We start from the raw sequence: 25,652 nt of genomic DNA on the forward strand, positions 1-25,652 counted from the left end.
ATTTTTCTCTTATATTAAAAGTTGTTTATTTCATCTTTACAAACAAACAAACGTCGTTAATTACACTCTGCATACATCCATCTTCCCGACACTTAATCAAGCTTCCTTTCTTTTACAAAGCTTCAAGGTGAAATTATTGCAATCAAGGTATTAACTTTGCCATTGTGACCAATTCATCCATTACTGAAATAAAAGAACTGCAAATAAAAGATCAGTAAACTTAGCAACAATCAAGTACTAATCTTGGAAATGGTTTGTTAGGCATCCGCGTGGAAAAATGGTTTTGTGTGCTGGGCTATCTTAATGGATAACTTTGGATAGCTTTTAAATTCGAGCTCTCAAGTCAAAATGTAACTTACAGCTTCAAAGAGACAGACTTGTTTCAAAGCGGCTAGGAGATAGATGAAAATTTGCCCCAAACTGTAATTAGTGCGATGTTCCTTACAAAGCTGCGGTCTCTTCACGAAATGAGACTTCATTTGAAGTTTCTAAAATTTAATAAACAAACACCTCAACAACCATTCTTAATGTTCTGTGAGGCCGTATACAATAACTTATCAAAAATTTGTGGACGATGCGCGGGAATCAGTGAGGTCCTAAACACACTGATAGGTAAATTGCGAGAAAAAGTTTCTACCTGTTAAGAAGAAGCGAGGAAGGCACTTAGGAAGGTGCCAAGGAGTTCTTTTATACTGTACCAAATCATTGCCCGTGAAGACAATGTTGATCACGTTTTTTTTATTATTATTTTAATTCATTTCGCATCTTTTAACCTCGTTTGTCCAGAAAACGATAAAAAATATTTATTTGGGCTATTTTCAAACACGGGAAGCATCACGTAGAGGTATTCTCTATTCAATATTGATTAATCCTGTTAGCGCTGGTTTACAAGTTCGACTCATACCCAAGAGAGTTAAAATATTCCTCATTATTTTGTGCTGTCTCTCAGTTTAATAAAGGTTTACCAAATGCAAAACGGTTATGTTGAAGACTTAATGACTTCAATGATTCAAATGATCTGTTCACTACAGAACTGTTTCACGCGTGACAGATGAATTTCGTTCAGATTACTTTTGTCCTTAGTCGGAACCTTTTGCTTCAACGAATGGCGAAATGCTCAAAACGATTTTAAAAAAGTTAAGGAATGAAACGCTAAAGAAAAGTACCACCAAATCGACGGCGTGTCTCCGCCCAATTTCGCATGTTTTTCCGCGCAAATAAAAAACTCGCATTCAGACCCATGGCCTACGGGACGTGATACGAGTAACTTCCACCGTTCTGAGAACAAAAGACCCTGGAGACGGAAGTGTTTCGTAAACTCGGCCTGGTTCATTGAACGAAACATTTTACTAAAATATCTTCGACCTTGGAAAATGGATTTATTATCAATTGTTGGATGGACCATTTTTTTAGTGTGGGACTACTAGGAATATTCTAGCAAAAAAGCGGACATTGCCTTACTCACTCAAAATTTACGGCTCTCTTTTTTTTTTGATTTGGTACTACATAAAGATAAAACACTGAAGCAGATAACTGTCTATCTCTAAGGTTGACTGATAACTCCCAACAACCTTTCAAATAAGGCAGATGATAAATTTTGAGTCCAGTTAAGTGATTAAGAGAGATTTTCATTCGTTTTGTCTCCGTCTTAATATGACCCCTTCGACGTTACTTATCGTGGCTGTGTGCAAGATGCGTGTCACATGTAGACCTCGAAATGACAGAGCTCATCGTAGAGCCTCTATGGCACCTCAAGATGCACCTCAACATTTAGAATTACTTCACAGTTACAACCGTATCAAAAAATACCTTTCACAAAACACTAAGAGTTATTATATATAGCACCATTTGATCTAGATTTAGAGAAAAATATCCTTGGGTCTCGCTGAATTTGAGTTAAACCTGCTAATGATGGTAGATCAGTAGAAAATGTTTTGTTGTATACATCCAGAGATGGAATATAGAGGAAACAGCTAAATTTAATTTCCATGGAAACCGAAAACACAAAACACACACTTTTTAGGTAGTGTGATAAGCATGAAATGTTGAGCAGTAATAGTGTAGCAAATTTAACCGGCACGAACTTTCATGACGAAATTTCCTCGTTCAGAGTGGATACACCAAAAAACTATTTGTGCAAGCGACACTGATACATGCGCCATTTTTACCTAATGTGGTGGGAGGCGAGCGCCCTCACCTCTTTTCAGTTTTATCTCATCTGAGTTTTACGCAATATTTCTACGACGATATTTGCACCCTTTGAAATTTACCAAGTCAAAGTCAGCTATCAGTTGGCCTTCCCATTTTGCTACGTAATTGAACAACGGTTACCGAAGAGCTAATTGATGCTTTTCAGTTCGCCTTTCAAAGTCGGCAAAATTCATTTGAATTACAAATAGTTTTCGCACAGCGATGTTCATGTTTTTGTTCATATTTTCTATCAGTCTGCCACGTGCATAGAGCGTAAAGAGTTCCAGAAATGTTAGCTTCTTTTGCAGCTTCTCTGGGCCACAAAACGCATCACTTTCAGAATTATAACCTTAGATATGGTCCGTTCTGTCAATTCCAGCGTGTGTTTTTTTCTTCGTTCGAAGTTGCTGAGTAAGGTGGCTCAAATTCGACGTCAAGGATTGATGACTGTCACTTTGTCTCAAACTTTCCTGAGGTACATAACCTAAGCGTAAATACATATTTAATAGAAGTACAGTGACTCGCCGTTGCCCTAGAAAATCAGTTTAAATTACAGGGTAGGATACAAAAAGGAAAGCGTACCATACACGGTTCAGAATAAGACTTACGCAACTTACAACTGTAGCCGCCATGACAGTTCTTATTGCGCCACGTGATTCAGTTTTGAGAAATTTTTACTTTGAGGCTAGGTTATTGATAGCTTGTGTAGTTTATTTATCGCTTTTTTTAATCTCTATCCTCGTTTTTTCTTTACATATAATTTCTTATGCTCACAGACTGTCAATATTAGAATTGCTCTAAACGCGCTCATTGCTTCCCTCACGCTGTGGATTAAACCTCGGCTGTGTCGTTGTGTTGTGTACAAAGGTGCAAAAAATTCAACCCGACAATTTTTCCTTCCACTCGGGAATATAAATAGTCTAAATAGGTATCAGTGAACTGTCAGAGAAATCTATCAGAATACTCAAGGGACGGGGCTCCTGTATCTTCATACCAAAGATATCGGAATGTGCTCTAGTAGCAGCTGTGAAAGTTATAATTAGGTTCGTGTGCGTGGATTGGCTTTTATTTCGAATCACTTTTTAGGCGATTTCGAGTATAACGTTACTTCACAGTTTTAGAATGGTTGCGTTTATGATCTCTTGATCGAGTTCTTTCGATCTAGACATCGAGCTTTATCATTCACAGTACTCAGTACCTGTACTCACTCAGTAAAAGAAGGGTACAGTCCTATTCGAAATTGATTTGAAGTGTATCTTGTGTTTTGGCTCTCCCTTCAGCACAGCGTCAAGCATGAAATGAGAACATCTTGATATAAGAAATTCTAGAAAGGAAATAGAAGTTGGACAACTTTTTCTAAGGTTAGTAATTCAATTTTTGATAGCGAATTAGGCGCTTGTACGTCTGATCTGCTTTAAACACTTCTACCCTTTCACTCTCTTATAAGCAGTTCTCCTTACTCACTTTTAAACAATTCTTAAGGTGTCAGTTTGGAGAACTTGGTATTGGATCAATCAATAAATCCCCTTGTTGATATTTGTCTTTATTCTTATCACTTGTCTGCTTGATATTGGATCAATATTGTAAGGAGAAATTCTGTCTTGATCACTCGTAGGAGTTAGGGGCTCAAATTTGGATTTAACGGCGGGGCTGCAATTAAAAACTAACTGGTTTCTTAAACACCACAAAAATTGATTTTTAAAATCTCTTGGTCTACAGCAGTTTTGGTTTGATGAATTAATCACTTTGTTTCTGTTGATGGTAAAACACTGGTGTCGAAGAAATACGTAAGGGTTATCGCGCATGAAAATCCATCTCACCTACCTACTGTGGCGACGGATAAGTCAATCAAATATTCCCTTAACCTCGATATCTTTTTAGAAAATACTGATCTTGAAAAGGTGTAAAAAAAAAATTAATACTTCTTTAAAATGGTACGGCCTTAAAGTTATTGCCAAGGGTTTATCTGATAAAAAACTACCGGTTATGTTTTTCTTTTCGAGTCTGAAAAAAAGACGTTATTATTTATTACGAGTACTTATTTAAAGAAAGGTATGAATGTTTTTTTCTCCTATGGCAGCGTCAAGCATAGCATGAAAACGAAAATGTAGAAATCAAGAGATGCAAGGGAGGAAAAAGAAGAGAGTGGCATCCAATGAGGTCTGTTTTTCAGTTTGTGATGACTGAATAGCTATCTGTAGCTTGTAAGGCTGGTTTACGAAACTGATTTTTCTTTCGTTTCGATAATCAATCTGAGCGGAAGTCTGCATAGAGTTAAATGTGTGGCTGTTTATCAATCGATTGTTACAAGTCCATTGGGATATTTTGAGAGTAACCACAAATAACACTATAGATCGAACTTTGTAGATCACCGACCTATAATAACAGATTAGTACAGCCTAAACATCACTAAAAGTTTCGGCTACTGAGACTCCAACGAGACCGACTATTGACAACAAATTGGAGGGCTTATTTTAAGAAGTTGAAGTTTTGCTTTAACTGAGTAATTAATCGATTTGTTTATTTTACTTTCAGTGTCCAATGGAAGAAATAAAAACTGCGATGGACAAGGAGGATTGCAAGGTTACAATAAAGAATAAAACAAAAATGGCAAGATTTCCATATAATCCCATACATTAGTTATACATAGTATTGCAAAGAAATCTATATATTTAGTCTTTATGAAATGGAACGCATAATTAATGTATGGGGTTATGGAAATCTTTCCAACAAAATCTGAGTGATGTAAGTCAATTAAACGATTTACTGTTTTGCTAATAGTTTAAAGCAATCCTTGAAATAGGAAATTAAGTTAAGTTGCCTAAAGTTTTTGGACTATTCTAAATTTTCTGGTCAACTTAACTTCATGATTGGATCCTCTTCTTTGCGTTCTTGTTTGTTGTTGCACACGTATCAGCCCTTTCTTAGACTATCTAGAAGCTTATCTTGATGCTCCTTGTCCTTTAATAGCGTTCCATATGTTATTTTAAAATCGCTTTATAATTGGATTTGCAGTGTCTAGAGAAGGGAGTGAAGTTTCGGATTGGAAACGAGGATAGTGAACGTGGAACAGGGATCTATCATAGAGATGCTGGAGAACTCAGCCAAAGGTTAGTTCAGTAAACCTGTGTTAATCCACGACAACGAATAAATTTAAAGACGAGGAGGACGAAAGGAGGAGGAGGGTCAAATTGCTCAGTGTGTCAGGTCTGGAGACAAATAGGACGAACTCGATAAACACGCCACACCTTATGCCGTCTTGTATAACCGGAGACTTAGCAAATTGCCATCAAAACACGCGACTCTTGCACAAAGAACAGTCTATTATTATGAAAGTCCCTATGATCATTGCTCAATCAATTTCAGATGCTATGACCCGTTCCCCTTTAGTTTGACCCCTTCAGTACTCCCCGTCTTTCCTTATTGACTTAAGGATCTTAGTCGCAAATTAACAATTTACAAAAGATAGGACACATAAGCTTTTTCATTTGGGGAAAATAAATTTCTTTTAAAAATACTCAATTGCAACGAATGGTGCCATTGATTGGACTATTGCAAATCATTCCGTTTATGTTATGTCATTTTTTAAAGATGTTTTCTTTTCTTGTATCTGTTGTTAATTGCTGAACTCCAGGAGATACTCCAGATTGATGCAAGCAAACAAAGCCTTAAAATCAAACTATTTGTAAATTGCTGTTCTTATCGATTTCTACTTTTTCAAACGACACCATGAGCAACACTCAAGGGAAGCTGCTCAATACCGTCGAATTGCTTGACAATTAATCCTGTAAATTGACATCGAACTAACATCGGATAAAATTAGGCTTCTAAAACACAGCGGTCAAACGTCGAGCATGCGTATTAAGATCAATTTTCGGCACCCGCGCGCCCATTTCCCGTGCAAATTTTTCAAGGAAAACATAACAAACCACAGCTGTTTCGGAAAATGAGCGAGAGAAAATTGAAATGTTCATAGAAATCTGAAAAAGGAAGCAAAAGTAGGGAAAAGGAAAACTCGAGACTTTTCGAACACAAAATTACTCAAGAACGGCTATCTTCAGTTGTTGATTTACCATTCTGTTTTGAGCGTCGCCAAAAGAGTTATACGGTGCCTCCAAAACACCGTGACTTTCTGGCTTGTGTTGTTGTTAGTGATTTTTGTGAGATTTTAATGCCACCAGTGGTACTAGTTAAAAGAATGTTCTATATCTCATTTGAAGGAGAGAAAATCAACCGTGTGCGTTCTATGTCATTAGTCAATTTGTTTCATTGGATTTACAGGGTCAAAAGAAGAGGATAAAAACAGGGAATATTTAATTTAATTTATTCCATTTCACTGCAATTACATGGGAAAATAAAACAAAAGAACACACAATAATAACAAATTAGGTTACATAACAAGGCAGTGGGGAAGACTAGAAGGGAACTGACGAACCATACGTGCTAGTCAACCCATTATGAAGAAAATATACCGAATCGAGGAGGATTGGATGAATGGAATGGAAAACGAACAGAAAAAGGATGGAGAGGTCGGCTAAATGTAGGTTGTTTGAATCATTGTTTTGTTAATAATTTGAAGCAATCCCTTACAATGGGAATTAGAACGTCGCTAAAGTTCTCACTCATCTGATGATTGCGCAACTTTTCTCTCGTCTTGTTTTTGTTCCTGTCAAACTCGAGGAATTTCCCTGATTGCTGCAAAAACGCTAAGGTTAAAAAAAATCAAAACTGTTGAAAGTTACGTTTTTCGATGTTGGACAAATTTCCAAGGAAATAATAATAGATAAAAAGAAAAGGATGAATTTGAAGAAAAACGTTTCTATAATTAAAAAAAAAGCACCCATCACACTTTCCAATAGAGAAGAAAAGGGTAAGCTCAAACAAACAGTTAACACCAGTTAAAACGTCATTTTCAAATAAATTACTGAGTATATACAGCAGATAATGCATGTAATGCGAGAGTAATTCAAAGCAATCCATTGCGATAAGAATTTAAAGACGCCGCTAAAATACTCATTATTATAGTTGCTCAGGTGGCTATTGAGATGCTGACGTTCTGATTGGCCGAGGATTGCGTCATATCTCGCAATGATCACCTCTAGCAGGGGTACTTTATTTCAAAATGACTGTTTCACGTTTTGTTGATTGTACCGAGGAATTAGGAGATAACTTCAATTTCAATTCAGAAATTAGAAAGAAAAAGGTGCAACTAAATTTAGCCTAACACTTTTCAAAAGTAGGAAAGAAGTTTTTGCTGTTAAATTCTAGTAGAAACTAGCTATTTATCTCAATACGAGCAATCAAAGCATTTGTAACAAAACATGAGCAAAGTATTCCTTATTTAGAGAATGCCTTCAAAAACAAAAAGAACTTACAACGGAATTTGAGAGAACCCAAGCAATATTACCAAAACAATCATTCATTTCGCCTTCAGCGAATAGTTGTTAATCATTTTGACTCTTCAAATTATTCTGATGATGTCAACGTTCTTTTTTTGGCTTTTTTTTTCTTTTCCCAAACTTAAGGATTATTCCAGATTCTTACAAAAGTAAGAAGGTGGAAAGTCAGAACTTTTGTAAGTTATATTTTTCGATGTGGGAAAACTTTCAAGGAATATTTGTCAGCGCTAAAAAAATTAAAGAAAAACATTTTTCAGCTAAAAAATTACCTATCAGTTTTCCAGTAGAGAAAGAAAAGTTTGGTAAACAAAATGAACAGTTAAATCCAGTCAAAAAGTTACCTTCAAATGAAAAAAGTTCACGCAACAGATAAATTACTAAATTTCGTAAATATTTTTAATTAGTCAAACAATAACTTGACACCTGAAGATTAATCCGACTCGGACACTCCACGTTTTAAACTACCACAAAGCGTATTGCATATCATGTTGTCTGATCGACCAGGTTAATACAGTTTTCTGTTCAAATGCAGCATTTTTAGGCGAGAAATCATACACCAAACATGAATATTTAACAGTCTTTAATAGCTCTAAACAGATAAGGGGAACTACCAAGAGAGTGATTAGTTTTTTTGTTTTTTTTTTCAATTTGAATTGAACATAAGTAATTTTTTTTTAGGATGAAATTTCCCTCCAACGTATCTTCGCCATCATTAAATGTATTCATCATCAAACAAAAATTTTTAGGCAGCTAAATGCCTCAGAACAAATAATGTGAGTCACTTTTGAAGACAGTACAAGAATTTGTATCTCTGATGTTTTCAAGGAATTTTTGGAGGAACCAATCAATTGACGTTTTCACTACGAAAATATTGTTACAAAGATATACACCTCAGTTAATTCTCTTGGTAAAGCATAACTGAAGAATTGCAGTTTTTCAACCCTCCTCTTAGAAAAAACAGTACGTGGGAATGAATTACCTCTATGAACATACTACAGTAAAACAAAGAGGAACAGTTAGGGAGTTATTTTTGTACGAGCCAGACTGTGAACTATCTCCTAAAAGTATCGTCGTGTGCTATTTGGAAGGAGGTCTTATTATAGTATAATAACCACTTGTTTTTTTCCCTCGCTGAAGCTGTTGATCGGCAAAAGATTTTAAAATATTGATCTTTGGTAATCTTTATGATCTTTATTGATCTTTGGTAATCTTTATGTTGCTGATCTTTGGACAGCAACATAAAGATCAGTCTTCTACATCCACGTTGCCAATGATAACTTTTAAAAAGGAAATGTTTGATTGGTTTTCCTTAGAGAGAAATACATCAGTTCCAGGTTGAAAATTGTTTTTTGTTTTTTTGCTTTTTTTTTTATTGAGCAGAGAGGAGGTAACTTAATGTGCGACATTTTGGTGATGAAGACTGAAATTCTTATCTTGAAATATAAAAACTGCAAGTCGGTCTCTTTCTTCAAAATCAGAAACAAAATTTTATGGTGAGAATATCGATACAAAGTTTACACGTCGAGGACGTCATTTGAACATTATTTAATTTCCAAGCGACGGAACCTCACTCTCATTGTTTCAAACACTGAATGTCATCAAATGATTTTTAATCCGGTGAAAGCGTTGCGAACAAACCTCGATTAGTCTCCTTATTTTCTTAAGTTAGAAAAAGCTACTGTGGAAATAACAAATATTTTCCATGAATTTCTCTCTTTGGCATCCGTCTGGGGTTGATTCTTCCCACTGCTGCCTTCTGCGGGCCGCGGGAGGGCCTGGAACATTTCCACACGTACCTCTCAAATAGTTCTACGTCAAAACGGAACGGAACAATTAGAATGAGTAACTTTAGCTTTAAAGTTCTACAGATAGAATAAAAGATTGTTTTCATTGAATGTCATATTAATTCAAGGATATAATTATCAGCGTTTTAAAATGAGGTCTCACTTGAGAGATTGCAATATCAGTTTCTTTTGGTACTTTAGCCGTTTTCGAGCAAAAACCAGCAGAAGATATTTTATCATTGTACAGCAGAATTAAGGATATGCGTTCTTCTCACATTCAAGTTCCTAAGTGTAACGATTTGAAAAAGAATTTGTTAGTAAAGGGTTTAAAGGATATTTTTAGGAAGAATTTGTTTAAGGAAAGAACTTTGCTAAATGAGAGAGGACTTGATTTTGACGAAGAAAAACAGGTTTTCATCTTAGAAACAGCCTTTTTAAAGTTGGATAGAAAAAAATGATGAAAGTAAAGGAGAATAACTATCACCCCATACTGTTGCTGAAAACTGAATGAAATCAAAATCTTTAAAAACAAAAGATACAATTGTATACGGTAATATTGCAAAGAAACAGACTGTGTCGAGAAAATGGAGCAATGCATTTAAGCTATAAAGAGAGAAATTTCGCATCTTTAATTTGATAAGAATACAAATTTTCATTTTAAGACAGCTGTGTTAGCGCTTAGTGTTTCAAGCAATGTGTTCGTCATAAAAGAAAAAGGTGGAAAACCTTGCAAGACATATGAGTGGACTAAATAAAGCGAAGGAATGCAATCGCTATCCCTACTTTTCAGGATTTGTTTGGAAACAAGACTTATTTCTTTTTCTGCTTTCCAGTTTCCAGTTTAGAAAAGACCTTAAGTATTAACCTCAAGCAAGCCACAACAATTAGATAGAACAACTCTAGTGTTGGGAACTATTTCCTTAAACGTCTACAATTTGAAAAGAAGTTCTTCTGTGAATGTCATGTGATGTTCATAGGGATACGGTTTCTAGATTGTCGAAAGGAATTCTTAACAGAGAGGTAACGATGTGTTTGTTTTCGGTTTATTCGTTTTACCATAAAAACCATCGATTTGATGTTTCAGCTTGTGCAGCAAAATCACGGTTAACATCTTTCGCATTCAAGATGCCTTGTAAAACGAATTTTTTAATACAGCTTAATGAAATTGCCTTATTGCTAATCAGAGCCGCGGGCTTTTTTGCAAGAGAAAAACCTTTCCTGAGTGAAAGAGGATTTTTATCAAGAAAGACAACCTCTAACCCCAAAACAGCTTTTTAAACCTGGATTGTACCTGTCATTTTACTGAAATCTTAAATGTTTAACCAGTTGTAACTCGAAACTGTTGCGACAAAATCATAGCAAAGTCTTTTGATGTGAAGCACATGATGCAAGAGATAAATAATCAAATCAATGTACGTTATTGTTTCAGACCCGAAAAACAGATATTGCATAAAAATGTTCATCCTCAAGTAGCTTGTGATTCAAATAACTGGGTATCCATCATCAAACGAACGAAAGGCATTGGGGAAAGTCATATAATAGCACTAAAAAGAGCGAGATAGAGTCTAAAATTTTTTTAATTTCTTTCAAGATTTGTTAATACATGTAAACGAAATCAATAAACAAAAGCCATAACAACTTCTAGTTGAAATAACAAGAAAATTCTAAGCTGTCTATTAAGGTCCTTCAAAAGTTAATTTTATTCAACACCATACATTCAGAAAAAGCCAATATTTTACCAAACTTTACCTTTACCAGTCTGTTACATAAAAGTAGACCAACAAAAAATTTGACGAGAGAGATCGTGACCTCCTGATGTAAACTAAGACAGTAACTTGTTTAGTGTAAGGGATACCTCTTTTATTTTTTCTTGGCCTTCAAATTGACTTCGTTCTATAAAACGTTTCTTTTTGTCCTTGTGCTTTTTATTGACACAAACAACAGATGTCATATTTAAAACTAAGCCGCAAAGTCCAAGCTCCCTCCCAGTCCATGCCCGGGGGGATACTCCCTTATAAGGGCTTAATGGGGACGTGCGGCCAGCCAGCGTATGTTTTTCGAGATTTTTGTCTTAAACAGGGTATCGAATTTATCATTTTTTGTCTTATGTTCTGTTCAGACTACTAAAATAACTTGTTCAGACTACTAAAATAATTTCAAGCGAAAACCACACGTATTTTTATATACCATAATAGTAACAGAGCAAAATGTCCTCAGTAGGGTGGTCCCGTCATAAGTCCAGTCTCACTGGGGGGGGCGTGAGATCCTCCCACTGCGGGTCCGGGCCCGAACATCTTAATCGGGGTATCGATTTATCAATTTTTTGTCTTAAACAGGATACCTTTTTTTGGAAGATAAACAGCAAAATTTTTACAAGCTCTAATTTTAATTAATATTGAATTCCGTTAATTTTGGCATTGATACCAGGCACATTAAATGTCTTAAACAGGGTATCAAAAATCGGAATTCTGTCTTAAATAGGGTAGGAAAATCAGCGATATTTGTCTTAAACAGGGTCAGGGTATGAGGGGCCGCGCCGCACCTCCCCACCCAGGAATATATCAAGTACCCCCCCCTCCCCCGGAGTCCATGCCATGTCTAATTTGTTTAAAAATGAATTTCTTGACCTGGAGACTTTCTTTAATAATGATAATGCAAAAAATACTTTCAAACAAACGATATCATTTGATATCATTCACTTTTTTTAAGGATGAGCTCTCACTCCAAGCATAGTTAATATGCTCCAGGGCATCCTCTGTTTTAAGCACTGAATCCACCATCAACGAATTTTTATGAACAAGACCGCTGAAAAAGATGTGTCATCTAGTTTTCAAGGAAAGTTTGGATGTCTTGAGGTCAACAAGATCTATCTACGAACGACGTGAATTTCATTTTTCAGGAAGTACAAAAAACCTGTTATCGGAATTGAAAATATTTTCCTTACATCAGTGAGGTATGCGTTTCTGATAGGGCTTCAAGCACTGCCTGCATGTCTTCATTTGAGCATGCATCAAGAAATAAGATAATTGGGGACTAAGGAGTCTCGTTTGGACTGAGCAGCCTTCAGCTTTTAGTAAGAGTTGTGTGCACCAAGGGAAAGCGTCTTGAGGTTTGTCAAAGAGTTGTTATCAAACAAATTACAATACTATTCTTTTCGCTCTAGGGCTTCAAATCAGCACACACACAAAATGATATTGACGTTTCGACCCCTTTTGTAGCATTTCAAAAGAAACTAAATGACGCTTGGATAATGGAAAAATTCCTAGCTTCATAGGAAAAGTTGTGGTTTACTCTATAAAAGAAAATTAGTGCTTCCATGGGTGAAATTGAAGTTTAAATCAACAAATACAGGAACTCATTTGGCAAACATACGTTCTGTCTAACTAATAGAAAGAGATCGTGACAACTGGATAATGGAACCTTGAAACAAAAAAGAGGCTAATTTTTTTTTCAAAGGGATAATTCATTGATGAAAAAAGTAATACGTAAACAACTTTAGAAAATATTGTAAAGAACTGAAATCTTTTCCAACTCAAGCAATTCACTGTAATAAAACCATGAGAATGTTTTTGCAATGAATGAGACAGATCGAACCGAAATCCATGATAACAGATATTTTAACGGTTCGTTTCCATCATCACGGAAGTGTTCAAGCAAAAGGAAACACAAGGAAAAATCTAAAAGTGCAGTTACGACGGATTTTTTGGTTTTCCAGGAACTGAAAAAGTTTCCTTTTCAATGATTTATTTTCTGTACGTTATGTAACATCGTTGCACACTTGTTGAGTTTCGAAGTCTTAAAGAGAGAATAAGATATGTTCCTTGGGTGCTCTAGCCGTCTATCGCTATCTGTCTACCCGTGACAAAGAGAGAGGAAATTTTTGTTTTAAATTGTGCAGATTGAAAATAGTGACCTTTCTTAACTTAATCATTTTTTCGAAAGAGACCGAAATGTTTAACTATGAATAAGGATTTTTAAAATTGCAAAATCTTGAACGGAGTTAAAAAATTCATCTTGAAAAATTTAACATAAAAATATGAAATTAAAATAAAATATAAATACTTCTTAACACTTCTCAAACTAACATCTAGAAGTTATTAGAACTGTTTAATTTCAAGCAAATAATAATTACTTATAAAATAAATTTGAGATTGTCTTATGGACCGTATCTAATTTCTTAAGAATAAAATGTAACTCTTACAGCAGACAAGTCAAAAAAGTGTCCATCAACGCAGAAATTTGAAACAAACGAACCGTCTCCTAGAAAAAGTTTTGAATGCTTTTTAAAGGGAAAATTATCTGCATGTCGAATGATTAACGATGGTTATTTTTACATTTCAAAAATTTTTTCCCAGAGACAATCTTCTTTTATTATGTTAGCCTTTGCTTTTTATTCGCCATTGTGTTCTTGTGGTAGTTCTTGTGCTTAGCACGTTTGGCGACCGTATCCTCCCATCGTCGTTTAAACGTAAGCTGTGATCTTGGAATTCCAAGGAGCTTTAGCCTTAAAAAGGAGGAAAAATAGTTTTGACAGCTTCAAGAATTTTCTTCTGAAAAACAAAATCGAAATAAAAATTCTAGGAGCTCTCAAAATTAAATTAATTTCTGCTCCTTTAAAGATTAAAAGGAAAAAGAAAACCGACGAACGGGGTCTTGGGCCCCTTGTGGTTGCTTTAACAACTTAAATTAAACGACGGCGGGATACGGCCGTCGTTTAATTTGAGTTATCAAATGTGCACTACCGCTAGACCACAGAGGCTTTTGGTAAGAAAGCGCGGCAAAAATACACTAGAAGTAGGTTGACTCTCATTGTTCATTGAAACAACTGCGATTGGTGCTAGTAACTCTCGTCCTCCTGAGACTTATAGTTCTATTGTGTTCACCTTACATTCTTGCTTTCTTTTTTGCAGGTTGTTTGAATTTCTCTGTTGAAGAAAGAAACGAGAGAAAGTTTTCAAGTCCGTGTTTTTTAAGTCAATGGTAGGAATTGTCAAGTAAGAAATGTTTTGTACGTTGTATTTTAGCAGAGATATTAGATTTTGAGATTCTATTCATGTCGATGTCAGACTGAGTAAGTTTCATGAATTTCTCCGTGATTCTGGGAGAGAAAGCAAAATGTCCCGGAAAATCTGCTTATTTTAGTAGTTTAAAAGTTTGTTCTAAACGTGCAAGTGAAAAGTCGTTCAAAAATATCTCACTCTTTCAGTAGAAGTGCAAGTGAAAATTAAAGTCATTCAAAACTAACATGTGAAAGTCTTGCAAACAGTAGAACAACTGCAAGCGAAAACATTTTGTTGAATCTGTGAAAGACTTGACGTAAAAATTCGATTTGAAAATACTTCAAAGATCAGTCTAGTTCTAATCATAGCGCAAGTCAAGAGTTCTTTTTAAATCTGTTAGGAGTAGCACAAATTTTAGCAGTACAAATGAAATGTCTCTTTAAAAAAAGCTGTCTAAGTCTAGCAGATGTAGTGCAATTGAAACATTTACTCTAGAGTCTGTCAAAGTAAAGTAGTAGTTGTAATAAAAAAGTTGTTCAAAGTCTAGCAGCAGTAGTAGTAGTAAAAAATCTGTCAATGTCTAACAGCAGTGGAAGTACTGAATGTAACTTCATCCTTAAAAAAAACTGTCAAAGTCTAGCGGCAGTAGAAGTAAGTCATTCAAACGTTTGGTCAAAGTCAAACAGTAGTCAGTAGTAACTGACTCATTCAAAGTCTAGCAGTCGTTAGTAAGTAGTTCAAACTTTTGTCAAAGTCTAACATTAGTAGTAACTGAGTCATTCAAAAGTTTGTCAAAGTCTAAGAATAGTAGTAACTGAGTCATTCAAAAGTTAGTCAAAGTATAACAGTAGTAGTGACTGAGTCATTCAAACGTTTGTCAAAGTCTAGCAGTCGTTGGTAAGTCATTCAAACTTTTGTCAAAGTCTAACAGTAGTAGTGAGTCATTCAAAGGTTTGTCGAAGTCTAAAAGTACTAGTGACTGAGTCATTCAAACGTTTGTCAAAGTCTAGCAGTCGTTAGTAAGTCATTCAAACGTTTGTCGAAGTCTAACAGTAGTAGTAAGTGAGTCGTTCAAAGGTTTGTCGAAGTCTAACAGTAGTAAGTAACTGAGTCATTCAAACGTTTGTCAAAGTCTAACAGTAGTAGTAACTGAGTCGTTCAAAGGTTTGTCGAAGTCTAACAGTAGTAGTAGGTAAATCATTCAAACGTTTGTGAAAGTCTAGTAGTCGTTATTAAATCATTCAAACTTTTGTCAAAGTCTAACTGTAGTAAGTAGGTCATTCAAAAGTTTGTCGAAGTCTAACAGTAGTAAGTAACTGAGTCATTCAAAAGTTTGTCGAAGTCTAACAGTAGTAACTGAGTCATTCAAACGTTTGTCGAAGTCTAACAATAGTAAGTAACTGAGTCACTCAAACGTTTGTCAAAGTCTAGCGGTCGTTAGTAAGTCATTCAAACTTTTGTCTAATAGTAGTAAGTAGGTCATTCAAAAGTTTGTCAAAGTCTAACAGTAGTAGTAACTGAGTCATTCAAACGTTTGTCGAAGTCTAACAATAGTAATTAGAGAGCTTAAGCACCAGACGTTCTTGACAACACGAACGGCAGAGAAGCCGCGTAAGACTGGATCGAGGCCTTCGTTCTTGGCGCGAAATAGGAAGGTTAAGCAGTTGACGTTTTTCAGACACGGACTTCTACCCGTGTTAACATGTCTTTGCTAAAAGATGCTAGAGATATGACCTTAATGAGCCAGGGAATAAGTTTCTTTACCCCACTCTCTTAACAGAATGAATAATTCGTCTTTCATATTTATTAGGCGACTTGAAATTTACCACTTCATAGTTGTGTAAACAGTGCGAACAAACGAGCGAGCTTAAAGTTTTCAGTGCATGATCTGGATGCCTAGAAGACCATTTCTCTTTTTCCAAATTCGTTAACCACAGCGAGATTTGTTATTCTTATGTTTGTAGTCGGTTGCTCAAAACCTAGCAGGCATGCATACGATATACAATGTGCAGTTACAAAATACAACCGATGCAGAAAGACAATCATCTATCTCATTTTGCACTTTGTTATTGTATCTAAATGTCGCTTAAGTGTCTTAATTCTAAATCATCGCTCAAAGTAATTTGTGATAAGCTTAAACCCGGTTTAAAAAAATCTTAGTTTTGCATGTGATGATTCAAATGGACATGAAATCAAATGACCTAACTCACCCAGACTTGGCGAGAAGATTGTCTGCCATTGTCGAATCCCTTTTAATCTATCGATTAAGCAAAAACCACTTTACGCGCTACAAAAACGTTTTTTAATCACTTAATGAAAAGCAGAAGAGCTTTTTATGGTTTTGAGACAATAATTTATCTCCAATAAACAAACTAACAGCATATTTTTGTGGCGTCCTACCTTCAACCTGAGAAGTGGCATTCTGGCGTCTGCGACGTGACCACGCAAACGTCATGACATGCGCAGTATGTACATAGGTCCTCTAATGACTTCCGGTAGGCGTTCGTGACCTCAAGAACGTCTGGTGCTTAAGCTCTCTAATAACTGAGTCATTCGAACGTTTGTCAAAGTCTAACAGTAGTAGTAACTGAGTCATTCAAACGTTTGTCAAAGTCTAGCAGTCGTTAGTAAGTCACTCAAACTTTTGTCTAACAGTAGTAACTGAGTCATTCAAAAGTTTGTCGAAGTCTAACAGTAGTAGTAACTGAGTCATTCAAAAGTTTGTCGAAGTCTAACAGTAGTAAGTAACTGAGTCATTCAAACGCTTGTCGAAGTCTAACAGTAGTAGGTAACTGAGTCATTCAAAGGTTTGTCAAAGTCTAGCGGCCGTTAGTAAGTCATTCCAACTTTTGTCTAACAGTAGTAAGTAGATCATTCAAAAGTTTGTCAAAGTCTAACAGTAGTAGTAAGTGAGTCATTCAAACGTTTGTCGAAGTCTAAGAGTAGTAGTAACAGTCATTCAAAAGTTTGTCGAAGTCTAACGGTAGTTACCCTGGTCCCAGAGGTTCTCTTCTCTCTACCGGAGTACGAGAATTCGGCGCTTCAACGAGCTGTAAAGCAGCGAGCGGAGAGAACCTCTGGTCAGGACCGTTGAGAATCTCACTTTCATGCCACCAAGCTTCGGGTGACAGCCAGCAATCACGCCCCTTTCCGATAACCAATCAGAGTAAAGTATTAAAATACCTCTGGGGGTAGGTGTAGTGTTTTTACTTGTATCTGGAGTGGGCGTGGGGAATATATTTTGTTTCGTGGCCGTATTTACAATATCTGTCAAAATATTTGCTACGCGTGCCAAATGACAAGTTCGCATGTAGTACGAACTCCAACAAAAACCCCGATTAAAATCTACTTCCCTCGGACAAACCATTATTGCCGATTTTGCAACGAAAACGTCAAGGTAAATGGCTATTCTCAATTGAATATTTTCACCGAGAAGAATCGAGATTTTCTGCGCCGCTTTAGGCTTGTTGTGAACGCCAAAGTTGAAAACAATTCCAAGGTCTCACAAATGCTCTGTAATAAGTGCTACAGGCCTGTCCTAAAGCATGAAAAGGCACTTAGTCAATCCGAAGAATTACAAGAGTTCAGGAACAAATACAAAGTAGTAAACATAGATGTCGGAGAATTGACGCGACGCAAGAGATGTGCGAAAGATTCTCCTTGTAAATCACCGAGAACCGCAAGAACACCGAGTTCACCAGCGACGAAAACATTTGAACGAGTTCGCAACTCCAAAAGTAAAAGAAAGATTATTTCCACGGCTAATGATAGTGCTGAAAGGGACGAAGAAGCTGTATTCGTAGGGCAACCTCGGAATGCATCACCTACGGAGCTGAGAAGTTTGCAGTTATTGTATGTTGCTAGAAGTATGTGAGAATATTATTGATTTTCTTTGCTTCTCTTCTTAGGTACGCATTTACTATCCGTCTGGTCTAGTTAAGAAAATAGTTAGCGCAAAAAATGGTTCCAGCATTGTAAGACAAATTTGTTTACAAGAATACAATGGAGTGATAAATTCTGTCTGGAAGCATCCCGAACTCAAGACTAAGATAATCGTCAAGATCTATGTGGAGATCAACAAAGAATCGAGTGCACTGTGCAGCACCAAAGATCCATCGATACTGAGAAAAACGAAAGCAAGCGATTCGATCGAATTTTCAATTTCTGCGCTAATTATTGCATTCCGAGGACAACATACATTCCTTACTTTTGGGGTTGCGAACTCGTTCAAATGTTTTCGTCGCTGGTGAACTCGGTGTTCTTGCGGTTCTCGGTGATTTACAAGGAGAATCTTTCGCACATCTCTTGCGTCGCGTCAATTCTCCGACATCTATGTTTACTACTTTGTATTTGTTCCTGAACTCTTGTAATTCTTCGGATTGACTAAGTGCCTTTTCATGCTTTAGGACAGGCCTGTAGCACTTATTACAGAGCATTTGTGAGACCTTGGAATTGTTTTCAACTTTGGCGTTCACAACAAGCCTAAAGCGGCGCAGAAAATCTCGATTCTTCTCGGTGAAAATATTCAATTGAGAATAGCCATTTACCTTGACGTTTTCGTTGCAAAATCGGCAATAATCGTTCGTCCGAGGGAAGTAGATTTTAATCGGGGTTTTTGTTGAAGTTCGTACTACATGCGAACTTGTCATTTGGCACGTGTAGCAAACATTTTGACAGACATTGTAAATACGGCCACGAAACAAAATATATTCCCCACGCCCACTCCAGATACAAGTAAAAACACTACACCTACCCCCAGAGGTATTTTAATACTTTACTCTGATTGGTTATCGGAAAGGGGCGTGATTGCTGGCTGTCACCCGAAGCTTGGTGGCATGAAAGTGAGATTCTCAACGGTCCTGACCAGAGGTTCTCTCCGCTCGCTGCTTTACAGCTCGTTGGTCGGCGCTTTGCGCCGAATTCTCGTACTCCGGTAGAGAGAAGAGAACCTCTGGGACCAGGGTAAACGGTAGTAAGTAACTGAGTCAATCAAACGTTTGTCAAAGTCTAGCGGTCGTTAGTAAGTCATTCAAACTTTTGTCTAACAGTAGTAAGTAGATCATTCAAAAGTTTGTCAAAGTCTAACAGTAGTAGAAACTGAGTCATTCAAACGTTTGTCGAAGTCTATCAGTAGTAGTAGGTAAATCATTCAAACGTTTGTGAAAGTCTGGCAGTCGTTAGTAAGTCATTCAAACTTTTGTCAAAGTCTAACTGTAGTAAGTAGGTCATTCAAAAGTTTGTCGAAGTCTAAGAGTAGTAGTAACTGAGTCATTCAAAAGTTTGTCGAAGTCTAACAGTAGTAAGTAACTGAGTCACTCAAACGTTTTTCAAAGTCTAGCGGTCGTTAGTAAGTCATTCAAACTTTTGTCTAACAGTAGTAAGTAGATCATTCAAAAGTTTGTCAAAGTCTTAAATTTCTAACTTAAATTTCAGCCCTTCGTCGGAGCGAATAGGGGAATTGTGCGTTGTGTGTGCTTTTACAAGCAGAAAAAGGAGCTACGTGATTGGTGGGAACGTGGCAACGAGAAAAACACGAATAACTTTTCTCGTTGCCATGTTCCCACCAATCACGTAGCTCCTTTTTCTGCCTTCAAAACCACACACAACCCACAATTCCCCTATTCGCTCCGACGAAGGGCTAACGCTCGAAACGTCAGCTTTTATAATCGTAACGGTGGCCAATTTACTATTTCAACTTTGTTGATATATTTAAATTAAGTCCTTGTTAAGGTTTAAAAAGTATGTCATTTTAATTCTAACACCTAATCCTATGTCTTCAATATTTGATTAATTGAAAATGTCCACGAAATTCAGCAATTTACAACGTGTATGAGCTTATTTCTGATGAAAATTACGTTTACATTTGTTTCTAAAACATATTTGAGTTATATCTGTACAATTTTTAAGCAAAACATTTCCGTTTTTAATGCAACTTGGTTGAGAAATATCCCTTTTAAACCGAAAACCTTTCAACATAGTTTCACGAAATTTCCCATTGTCCTTTTCCAAAGCATTTTTTTAATTCCTTCAGCGCTAAAGTTTATTTGTTTCAAAAAAGTTTGTGACTATCTGGGATGTTCCCGGAACTTAGCAATAAGGGCAAAAAGGCAAACACAGTACCTTGAAAATGTCGCTACATCAACTCAACGATTTTGTAATGTTAAACCTAGGGTAACGTTCGTTGAAAATTTTAACCTCGTTCTATTGTAATGGATTGGCTTGATTTATGCGCCGATCCGATTCGAAGTTTCAACATCTTATACCACTGATCTTGTTAGGGTCTTTATAGCTGTAACATATCTGGCTTCGGCTGGAAAGATTATTCGAGAAGTCATATATTAGAATGGGTCTGTTTTTTCTAAAGCGTCCGTGGTTTCGCTAGAGATAATCATAAAAGCTAACCAGATTACAAAGTAACAATCGAATAAACTAGAAACTTCTTAATCAAATGACAGAAGAATTTCGCTTTAGCTCTCTAAAAGTCAGTGATTTTTAATGACAACAATATACTGAAGATGCATTGAGGGTGAGATCCTTGAACATCTCGATGTATTCTATTCTACAATGAGCCAACAAGACGGTTATAACACCCGAAATGGCTACCTGCCGAAAGTCAGTAGGTTAAGAACGGAATGGAACAGAAACAAAACATTATAAAGCAATTAACGATTGGACCTTACTGCTGAATGAGCTCATAGTTAGTAGAGGGGGACCCCTCTACTAACTATGGTGAGCTCAAGAGACTGCTGCCAAAAACGATTTTTAAACACAAATTGAAACAGCTTCTATTGAACTATCTTAACCTCTAGTTAGTAGTTTCAATCTTAGTTCTTAATTTTAAACCTTAGTTTGTAGTCTTAATTCTTAGTGTCATCTGTTATCTTAATTATAATTTTTATTTTTCGAGGATCCTCCTGAAAACCACCTTCGGGTGATTGGAGACCTCTTCAAATATTATTTATTATTATTATTATGCAGCAGTTGAAAACTTTTGTATGCTACAGACAGTCAGAATAGTATGACGGGGCGCATGAGCGTAGCCTGTTAACTATAGTGAAAAAAAAAAAAACCCTCGATAAATAAAAAAAATAGGTATTTCGGGTATCCGAATCTAAAATCGTCGTTATAAAATCTTTTAAGACCTATTACTTATTTCGGCTATGAAAGACTTAATTAGTGACGATCACTTCCTAAGTTTCTAATAATCCACAGAATTTTTGAAGGCAAAGAGTTAAATAGAAAGCGATGTTCATTGTTCGTATTACAACTTTAAATGTCCGATAGATATTTAGTGTTCCCGAGAGATCACAGCCCTCTGCATAATTTTGTCTTAGTCCTTAATGTCATCTGTTATCTTAATTTTAATTTTTACTTTTAGAGGATCCCCCTGAAAACCACCTTCGGGTGATTGGAGACCTCCTCTTCAAATATTATTTATTTTTATTATTAATATTATTATTATAATATTATAAATATAATTATATTATAATTATATTATATTATAATTATATTATAATTACATTATAATATTATTTAATATTTAGTACAACAGGCGGAATGGGCACAGAATGTAAAATATACCATAAACGTTTAGCTGAGTTAGTATCAAATAAGAAGGGAGAGAGTTATGCAAGCACCATGTCATGGATTAGAGCCAAGGTGTCATTTGCGCTCATTCGTTCAGCTTTGCTATGCCTGAGAGGATCACGATCCATCAGAAGAACCCTTGATATCATCGACTTGGACTTCTCCCTCGACAACGCTACCGCCTGTCCAACGTAGTTTTGTGAATTTACCAAGTTTTATATATACTTTCTCTTTTTTTTTGTTTCTACCTTTTTGTGAATTTATTAAATTATTATGATTATATTTTAGGGCTAGTGTAATTTTATCTCTCGAACAATGAAGACGCATTTTTATTTTTGCATCGACAATAATAATATTGATGATGATGAAAAGGATTTGATTGTAAATAGGATTTTAATTGAAATCGGAACTACTATTAGGTCGTTTTTACTTTTAACTTGTAATAGTTATTTGCTTTGAGTGTTAATAAAGTTTGATATTATTAAAAGAATGTTATTATTATTATTATCAACATTTCTTCTCAGAACCACCCTCGTGCACTAAAATCTCCCACAAAATCCATGTTCTTTTTCAAATTAAAAGTGCATTGTTTTGGTTGAGACGGTGTTAAGGGTTCTCCAATATTTAACTACGTTAAACACTCTCGAAATCTAGTAACTTAACACTTGTATTGAGATGATTCTTAAACAAATGACTTAAATTCGTTCTACGACATTTGTTAGTTCCAAATACTCAAGGATTATCCAACCGTTTCAGATTCTACAAGAAAAATGCTATACCAGAGGAGACAATTGCTTTTCAGATTCAAGAATCGCAGCCCGGTAAACTTTGCAAATAAGACTCCAGGTGATTATAAAGAAAATAATACAGGCACTGGTTGTTCGAAGGTTGGATGATGCTATCCACTAGATAAACCTCTATCCGGGGGATAGCGCAAAACGTTTTGCAATCCCTTATCCGCTGAATAGCGATTTATCCGTTGGATAATGTCATTCGCCCTTTATACAACTAGGCCCTGGAAACTACCAAGAAAGATCTGTGTGGTGATATAGAAAGCGTCAAGCTACACGAGTTTCCTTTCCGAGTAATTCGTAAATTTTTGGCTGAATGTCAACAGTTTCAGTAACTGAAAATATCGTTTTACCCGGCATGAAAGATGCAAAACTACAGAAAATTTAAGAGACCAAGGAAAAACCAGCCAATGAAATCACCTACTAAAATTAACGTGTCCACCTGTGAAATTAGAGAGTGATATGATATTGCTTGCCCCAGGCCCTTTCCCTTTTTATTTTTTTAATTGAGCCCTTTTAGCGTTTGAACCTTGTATTCACGAAAGTTTACATTTGTTAAACGCCAATTCCTTCAGATTCGTTTAGGAATTATCCATGAAATCCCACTATTCATTTTTGTTTTCCATCTCCGAATTTTGATGTTACATTAAAATTGAGCAATTGGTTCCAAGAGTTGGGCAACAGTAATCAGTAATCAAGAAGCAAGAAAACAAATAAATGTCTGTACCAATGCCATATCAACGAAATAGTTTGAAATAATTCAAACAATGGCAGCGTACAAGGAGTATTTTGGCGCCTTTCACTGTGTCTAATTGTCGTGAATTGATTTGAACTACCGGTAAAACAACACAATAAAGAACTTACGTTTAGCTACTTTCTTATAAATCCCTCCGTGGTTTCCACATTCCAGCTTTCCAATCTTATTTTTCAGCTTCAGTTTTCATTTCCTTATCACGACCCTGCAAATCTAATGAATGCATCGAATAAATAACACGTCTCACGCCATTAAATGACAGAATAGAACATTCATGTCGTTCTTTGTTACTTGTTGTGGTATATCTTCTAAGCATGTACTACACGATAAAACAAAGAGCACCATAAATTTGGAAAAAAAACTCAAGTAGTCCAGATACTTACCTATAAGGTAACTCGAGAAGCCTAGAGCACAAAGGCACAGGGTACATGTATTGCTAAACTATGAACGAGAAGAAAAACATAACTTTAAGACGAGAAAAAAATTTAATGAAGAAGTTCTCACTAGCAATTTTCAAAAGATTTGATAGAATCAAGATTGAAACGAAGTCATAAGAAAAGTCGAAGTACGAAAATTAAACTGAATTTAGTAAATAACGTATGAAAATTTTGTTGATGATAATAATAATAATAATAATAATAATAATAGACTTTATTAGTAGTACTTCCACAAGGTGGCTCTTCGCCTACTAATGACTAGCTACAGTATATTATTACAAAGAAAAATCAAACCAAAAAAAAAAAAATTATTACAATAAGATATGTACAGTTAAAAAAAAAAGAGACATCTTCAGACTAGACCTTCGAAGAAGAAAACGCTATGTAAATTAAATTTGGACTATATTTTGAAAATGTTACTTGAATAATTTCCGAAAAAAAAGTTGGCGCATGCGTCTTTGGAGGAAAAATTCGCCACATTTGAACATATGTTACTTACAGAATAAATGAAGAAAAATCGGTGCATACAAACTATAAGCCCCCCTATTTTTTCCAAGGTTTTTTGGTGGGAAAAATTTTAGATTTTAAACAGCCCTCGGCATCAATAAAATCGCGAATAACAACTTTTCAGTCCTTGATTTAACGTGTCAATCTTAGCTATGAATCGAAATATTGTTGAGAGAAATGTGTTACATCCGGTTTTGTACCTCGGAATTTATCAAGTATTTCAATTGGATCAAAGTCTTTCCTATTTGATTCTTGCTCGAGGCATCAGGGATATTCACCAAGCAGTCTGCATAAAAGTGAATACAAAACATAAATTAACATATGCTACAGAATGTAAACCTTGCTTTTCAAGCGACAATAAAGAATTGGTTTATTGTCCTAGAAACGTTAGACAAGTAAAATTTGGTCAACTTATAAACGTGAACGTAACATGGATACAACAATAAATTCAAAACGATCACTGGTGGATATTTCAAGTGGGTCGAGGAATTTTGTTGTAGCTGTTGTTGTTGAAATGGGTTAAAGTTATTTATTTCGTTTTTAGCCTTTCGCCTGCTTGTTTTCAGGTGTAAAACTATTACGTCTTTAGTAAAGAGTTCATATTCTTGTCAAGTAACAACAAGCAGTTAAAGTGCACCTAAACCCAAAATTTGTTTTTCGCTTAACGAAATAAGCGTATTTTTTGGAGTATTTCTGTGCAAAAATTTTTTATTTGCTCAAATCTTCAATTTTCTGTGCCCAGTCAAAATACGGAAAATCGGCCTCTATCTTGCCCCACGACCGAGTTTAAAGAGGAATGGCTCTAGCGGGTAATGTGACGTCAAATCGAGAACACGAAAGTCTGCATTTCACACATTTTCACTTGTTTGAGAAGGCTGTAGTCGATATTGTCCGAAAATATGCCGACTAAGTGTATTGTATAAGGATGTAGCAACGTGCGAAATGTACAAGAGGGTATCGCGCTTCATACATTCCTCATACAACACACCTAGTCGGCATATTTCGGACAATAACTACGACAACCTTCCCAAACAAGGGAAAATGTGTGAAATGCAGACTTTTGTGTTATCGATTTGACGTCACATTACCCGCTAAAGCCATTTCTCTTTAAACTCGGTCGTGGGGCAAGATGGCGGCCGATTTTCCGTATTTTGACTGGGCACAGAAAATTAAAGATTTGAGAAAATTAAAAAATTTTTGCAC

At 35.9% G+C, this 25,652-nt stretch overlaps 2 long non-coding RNA genes across 6 annotated transcripts; one reads left to right on the top strand and one right to left on the bottom strand.

Annotated features, from left to right (window-relative positions):
• On the top strand, nucleotides 1–14,427 carry LOC111334092 (uncharacterized). The gene is made up of 7 exons (XR_002695204.2): nucleotides 1–3,551; nucleotides 4,271–4,350; nucleotides 4,726–4,773; nucleotides 5,206–5,300; nucleotides 6,472–6,497; nucleotides 6,664–6,730; nucleotides 14,284–14,427. It is a non-coding gene; the product is annotated as an uncharacterized LOC111334092 (long non-coding RNA).
• On the bottom strand, nucleotides 8,155–25,197 carry LOC111335089 (uncharacterized). 5 transcript variants are annotated; one of them, XR_002695303.2, is made up of 5 exons: nucleotides 24,650–25,197; nucleotides 23,889–23,946; nucleotides 23,616–23,718; nucleotides 14,257–14,298; nucleotides 13,462–13,877 (listed from the first exon to the last, which is right to left on the bottom strand). It is a non-coding gene; the product is annotated as an uncharacterized LOC111335089 (long non-coding RNA). The 5 variants fall into 5 exon arrangements; XR_015990327.1 differs by lacking the exons at nucleotides 13,462–13,877; nucleotides 14,257–14,298 and adding an exon at nucleotides 8,155–9,398; XR_015990326.1 differs by having other exon boundaries at nucleotides 13,462–14,298.
• Nucleotides 25,198–25,652: the final 455 nt, after the last annotated feature.

The sequence above is a fragment of the Stylophora pistillata genome, chromosome 8 (genome assembly GCF_964205215.1).
Source record: "Stylophora pistillata chromosome 8, jaStyPist1.2, whole genome shotgun sequence".
NCBI classification, from domain to species: domain Eukaryota; kingdom Metazoa; phylum Cnidaria; class Anthozoa; order Scleractinia; family Pocilloporidae; genus Stylophora; species Stylophora pistillata.